General features: G+C 38.8%; 1 pseudogene; it reads left to right on the top strand.

The window, feature by feature from the left end:
• Nucleotides 1–4117: 4117 nt before the first annotated feature.
• LOC101570097 lies at nt 4118–5596 on the top strand (annotated as a pseudogene).
• Nucleotides 5597–6859: the final 1263 nt, after the last annotated feature.

Genomic DNA, 6859 nt, shown 5'->3' with positions numbered 1-6859 from the left:
ATGACTAACCATGTCTGACAGATACAAATGTGCAGAACACCTTTGAATGAATGGGTTGTTGCCCTGTGGCAAATCAGGTCACAGTTACATTTAAAACAGTCAACCTCCAAGAACTTTTTTACCAAAAAGTTGATACTTGTCCTACTCACCTACTGGGTAACAGTAAAAGGACATTATCTTGAAATAGTTTTAGGAGCTTATCCCAAATCCCTTGCTGAGATAGATAGCCCATTGACAGAAATTTGATATGTAAGGCTGAGAAAAACAAAAGAACACAGCCAACATAAAAGTGGCTACCACCTTCCAGGAGACAGGCTGACCAAAAGTGTGCCATTGCAGGCATCGGAGAAGCCATGACTGTCTACACAATCCCCAAAATGGGGAGTCAATTGACAGCTCAGTTTCCAAGATAGCCACTGGCAGCATAAAACCCTAGTAATCACAGACACTTGTCTCTTCTCTTGACTTTCTCTTCTTATAGTTGTTCTGAATTTTGTGGGGTAAAACACAAAGTGGAAACTATAGAATGAAACAAAGAATCATAGACAAAGCTATGAGGCTATAAACTTGAGACAGTTGTCCTCATCTATACCTGAATTTTAGACATAATTCAAGAATGCAAGGAGGGAAGATTATGGAATTGATGGAGAAACAATCATGAATTGATGCTTTATAGAAGATATAGTTAGTGGACCATGAATTAAGTTTTTCTCATAATTGTGAGGTAGAAATGATTTTTTTTTTAATTTGAATGTAAGACAATTGTTATATTTCTGGATCTTAGCTTGAAACTCAAGAAATTTCTATCCACCACACTCAGCATATCTAAACTGAATCTGCCATCTTTCACACATTCAATTTCTACTTTGAATTCCTTATTTTTGTTTTCATTGTTTCAGAATTGAGACTCTCTTTTAATTCAGTGTCTACATTTTTTATTATGTCCAATGTCTTTTCCTACCTTAGATCCTGTTCTTCTCCTACCCTCTGGGCTATTTTGTGATCACCATCCACCACAAAACATTTCACATCTCTCCTCTAATTTGCTTCTTATAAATTCTTTTTTCTTTTTTTTTTTTTTTTTTTTTTGCCGAACCAGGGATTGAACGCAGACCCTTGCACTTGCCAGGGAAGCACTTATTCCACTGAGCCACCTCCCCAGCCCTCCTCTTATAAATTCTTAACACGTTCTCTCAGTACTTTTAATAGAAACTTTTATTAAGAAAACTGCAAATTGGCACTCAGTCATAAAAAATAATACAGAAAGATCCGTTGGTAGAACCCACTGACACACACCCCAAAGTTACATTTTGCAAAATTATGGTACAATATCACAACCAGGATGTGGGCATTTGACACAACTCATTGATTTTAATCACATTTCCACTTTTCTTTTAGATATGTGTTTGTGTGTGTGTGAGTTCTATGCAAGTTTGTCACCTGAATAGGGTCAGGTACCTACTAAAACATTCAGAATAATGCTTTCTCCATGCTTCAAGGATCCTCCTGTTTCCCTTCTCATAATCACTTTTACCTTCTTTCTCTCCAATCCACTGTTCTTAACTCCTAACCACTACTCATTTATCCACCACTTCTAACATTACAACATTTAAAAAGCTCTACCATAATTGGAATCCTATAACATAGAAATTTTGGGGATGTGCTTAATCCACTCAGCAAAGCTTCTTGGAGGGTCACTCAAGTTGGTTAAATGGATAAATACACAATTTAATGACTTAATTGGGGTAAATCCCTAGTTTTTTCCAAATATATTTGGTTTGGATACATTTTTGTATCATTTTTGCATAATATTCTATACTTCTTGATTCCAAATGAAATGAAAATACTGAAATAATGCATTTTCTTTCAACCCGGTGGCACTTCCATTCTTAAGCACAGTAAGATAGAAACAAATGGTTTTGTGGGAAGAATTATTTCATATCTCTTAAACAAAAGCTTGTCTGAAACCCAGTTTGCTGGTGTGCATCCAAGCTAGTACAAGCAGAAGCAGAGAAGATCTTCAGATAAGGTGACCCACAGTCCGTTCCTCTACAAGCCTGGCCAAATGGTGCATTACTCAGGAAAACTGATGAGGGGACCTTACCAAGGATGAGAAAAATGATCATTTTTGAAAGTATCTCCATTAAAATCAGAAGAGATATGCAGGCAAACTGATTGTTTCTAGTTGGCATTCAGCACTTGTTTTAATTGGACAATGCCTAGTTCTGATCAGTTTTTGAATACTTTATTATCACTTTTAACTATATACTCTCTCACATGACATATTTCATTTAAAATATATTTGACTTTGACTCCAAAATTCACATCAGGAAAAATTAAAGTCAAATTCTGATACTTTGGGTAGTTAACTAAGAAGGGGACATGAATAGTAAAGTCCTCAGACCCTTATAAACAACGTAGACCAAGTCTGTCTATACAATACCAGAAAAGGTTAAATTTCTGGACAAAGCTCTAATATTTCTTTCCAGTCTCTTTATTTTTACATATGCACTCACAAAGAGACATTTATGGAGAAGCTGTGTATGCCAGCTCTCTTTAATACAATTTTCATTCTACTCTAATGAAACCTCTTTGACAGACAATGTAGACATAGCCGATGGCCTTGTAGTAGCTTTTTGCTGCTCTTTCTCACTAACAGTGCTTGAATTAATTTGAGGGTATTAGCTGCACTTGAGCTTCATGCATGAGTTTCTTTGTTTTTAAGCAAAATAAAGCACTTTGAGATTCTGATGTCTGGAGCCAAGTGCAATTATGACTTACAGAGGAACTAAAATCACTTAAATCAGGCAAGTAGTTTCTGCTTAAAATGAATATGGGGGGCTGGAGAGATGGCTCAGTAGAATAAGCACTTGCCTGGCAAGCACAAGGGCCTGAGTTCAATCCCTGGCTCCGCAAAAAAAAAAAAAAAAAAAAAAAAGATTATGGGCTGCTTCCCAGTTCCTATAAACTCAGTTCTTAATTATCTAACATAACTTGCTCAGCTTTCTCTAAGTCTCTCTTCCTTTAACTTGGCCTTTCAAGTACAGCATCAGCGCCTCCCCTTCTCATGCTTCCATCCTACCCTAGGCATCGTGTGGCCTATTTTTTCCTAGTCATCCTTTCATCTTTTCTCTTTGATTACAAAACAACTGAAGGCCTTATAAAATTATCCTCTATTATTGGAGATATATCCAAAATGCATCCAAGCTTCTCCAGCTTTTGTAATCAGTATTTAGATTTTTTTTACCCCTCTTCCATAATAGTTATAATAAACTATTTGCTGTTCCACAAGCACTATATATCTACATGCCGACACCTCTGGAGTGGGCCCAGTTTTCCACCTATTTGGAATGAGTGTTCATTCTGAAAAAATATTTAGATTGAAATTTCAAGTATTAATATAAGAATATTTCATTGTAAGTTAAGTACTCCTAATGTATGAGATGAGAAATATTTTTCAGATTTTGGAATATTTGCATTTACATAATGAAATATTGGGAATGAGTCCCAAGCGTAACCACAAAATTCATTTATATTTCATATTTGAATATATATGAAGTTGTCATTATGGAAACAATTTCCATTATGTAATTTTTATACTCAAATTTTATACTTATACCTGCAGGTAATTTTGTACAATATTTTAAATAAGGTTTTCAAGGTACACTTAATTCAGTATCAAAAGTGTAATACCAATACAACAGAGGAATCCATTTCATCTTTTACATCATACCATGATAATGCGGTGGACTAGAGTGAGTTCATAAAGTTCACTACTAAAAAACTAACAGCGATTTTCATCACAGCAAATATTTTTATGCAATCTAGTTGTGAAATGAACTTTTATAATACTTCAGATATTTTAAAGCTGAACTTTGACACCAGACCTTCACGTTTGTTCAGTTCTTAACTAAGACCACCTGCAGTTTCCACAGCCACTCAAAGAACAAACCGTTGATCAAAACCACACTGCCGTAAAGCTCCATAAGTGACACAGAGTCTTACATTAAAAGGTTAAATACAGGTATGAGCAGTGTTGGCCCGCACCCGTCCTCTGTCAGGGCTGCCGGGAGCGAGCAAGGAGGTTTGGGCAGCCTTCCCGTGCTTCTGGTCTCGGATGGATGTGACGGCCCGTGTGTCGGCGGGCAGCCGCCACCATGCTACTCCGCACCGCCCGTGTGCCACGGGAGCGCTGGTTTCTGCCCACCAGGCTGCTCTGCGCCTAGGGCTTCTTCGCCAGCCTGCGGCCATCCGAACCCTTCCTGACGCCCTACCTGTTGGAACCAAGCAAGAACCTGACTCAGCGGCAGGTCTTCAATGAGATTTACCCAGTATGGACTTACTCTTACCTGGTGCTGCTGTTTCCTGTATTCCTTGCCACTACCTCCATGATAAACCTGCTGTTCTGCTGCAGGGATTCAGCCTTATTGTTACATGGTTCATGCTGCTCTATGCCCAGAGCCTGCTGGCCATTCAGTGCCTGGAGTTCTTTTATGGCATCGCCTCAGCCACTGCAACTGCCTATTACTCTTACATCTACAGTGTTGTAGACTTGGGCATGTACCAGCAGGTCACAAGCTACTGTCGAAGTGCCACTTTAGTGGGCTTCACAGTGGCCTCTGTCCTAGAACAAATTCTTGTCTCATTGGCAGACTGGTCCCTGTTCAGCCTGAATGTTGTCTCTCTCACCTGTGTTTCTGTGGCTTTTGCTGTGGCCTGGTTTCTGTCTATGCCACAGAAGAGCCTCTTCTTTCACCACGTTCCTTCATCCTGCCAAGGAATGAATGGCACCAAGGTACAAAATGGTGGCATTGTTACTGACACCTCTGCTTCGAACCACCTTCCTGGGTAGGAGGACATTGACTCAAAAATCCCTTTAAATCTGGAGGAGCCTCCCATGGAGGAGCCAGAACCCAAGCTAGACCACCTCCTGGTGTTGAAGGTGCTATGGAATGACTTTCTGATGTGCTACTCCTCGCGTCCCCTGCTCTGCCAGTCTGTGTGGTTGGCCCTCGCCACCTGTGGCTATTTCCAAGTCATCAACTACACACAGGGCCTGTGGGAGACTGTGGTGCCTTCTCCCCATGCTGCTATCTATAATGGTGGAGAGGAGGCCGTTTCAACCTTATTGGGTGCAATTGCTGTATTTGCAATTGGTTACATAAAAATCTCTTGGTCCACTTGGGGAGAGATGATGTTGTCTCTGTGTTCTCTCTTGATTGCTGCTGCCGTGTATATCATGGACACTGTGGGTAACAATTGGGCGTGCTATGAGTCCTATGCCATCTTCAGAATCATCTACATGTTACTCATCATAATAGCAACATTTCAGATTGCTGCAAACCTCAGTATGGAATGCTACATCCTGGTGTTTGGTATAAATACCTTCATTGCCCTGGCACTACAGACAGTGCCCACTCTGATTGTGGGGTATGACAGTGGCCTCAACTTGGAAATCACCGTTCAATTCCTGATCTACACCAGTTATTTTGCAATCATTGCTGTGGTTTTCCTGATTGGTGGTGCAGTCAGTGTTGCAAAGAAATGAAGAAAGCGGGAAGATCCAGAGTCAAGTCCCCAAGTAACCACTTCATAAAACACTGCTGAAGAGCTGCCTCTTACAGCAAAAACTGCACAGCAACTACCTGGATGTATTTAATATTTTTAAGGTTCAGACAAATATTTATGAATGTGCATTTCATGGCTTCAAAGCAACTATTCGACTAATCCCTTGTATTCCTGGGGTATCAAGATACTGTTGACACAAGCGAGAAGTGAAGTTTATTTCATGGATTATTTGAGAGTTAATTCAATGATAACTTCTTTCTGATTGAGCAGTAAAGTTGATTTTGAATACCCAAGTAATCAAGAGCAATCAAGCAGCACATAGTGTTGTATACTTGATTAGTGAGCATGTTGGCTATTTTGTAGATCATACACATCTATGTCCACTTAGCCACACTCTGGGCCTGGTGGGACTAGGGCTTCAAAGAGGCCACAGAACATTATAAGTCACGATAGACATATGTTCTACCAGCATGTGCGTCTATTGACCTTCATTCTGATTTCTGTATTACTCTTGTGCATTTGTGTTTCTACAGATGAATGTTGTTCCTATGTCTGGCAATATTTGCTCTGGTTTAATGTCTAAGGAGTATGTGTCATTTCTAATTTTAAGTTATTTTTAGAAAATTCATTGTATGGGAACCAATGTTCCTGGTTCCCATGCTTTATATTATGTAGTATGTAAACTTTCTTTAGAAATGCATTTTTGCTTTATTCATATGCTTCCCAGAGAAGCTCATTTAGTAAGAAAGGAAGGCAAGTTTTAAAGCCTTCTTATAATCCAAATGAAGAGAACTAATCAGAAAACTTAGGTTTACTTGTCTATAATACTTCAGTGTGGAGGACTGTTAATGTCTTAATGTGAAATCATACATGAGCTAAAGAAACAACCAGCCCATTTTGTATTTCCATTCCCTTTTATTTTCACAATGAAATGCAAACGTCTTTTTCTTTAAAATAACTTCATTCCCATTTATAGCTTTATATTTTTTTGATTTTCTCATTCACGATAAAAATGTCGTTAGGAGTTGGATAATTCCAAGGCCATTTTCATGAACTGAGCCTCTTTCTAATTATTTCAGTGGGGTCTTCGATTCCTGCATTTTTGTACCTTAAATCTGCCTTTGTTTCTAAGAGTGGATCACCTTGAATATTTGTTTAAATAAAATGTTGCTAGCAATTCTATTTCCAAGTTAACATGAAAAGCATATTGTTCTATATGCATTTAATTCTGCAATCAGTCTACCAAGGGGCTGCTAATATTTGTGAGACATGAAAACTATTTCAAAGCCAA

This window comes from Octodon degus, unplaced genomic scaffold (genome assembly GCF_000260255.1).
Source record: "Octodon degus isolate 3935 unplaced genomic scaffold, OctDeg1.0 scaffold00170, whole genome shotgun sequence".
In the NCBI taxonomy this organism is placed as follows: Eukaryota; Metazoa; Chordata; class Mammalia; order Rodentia; family Octodontidae; genus Octodon; species Octodon degus.
Note: the sequence above shows the minus strand (reverse complement) of the source record. Positions and strands in the feature narration are given on the sequence as shown.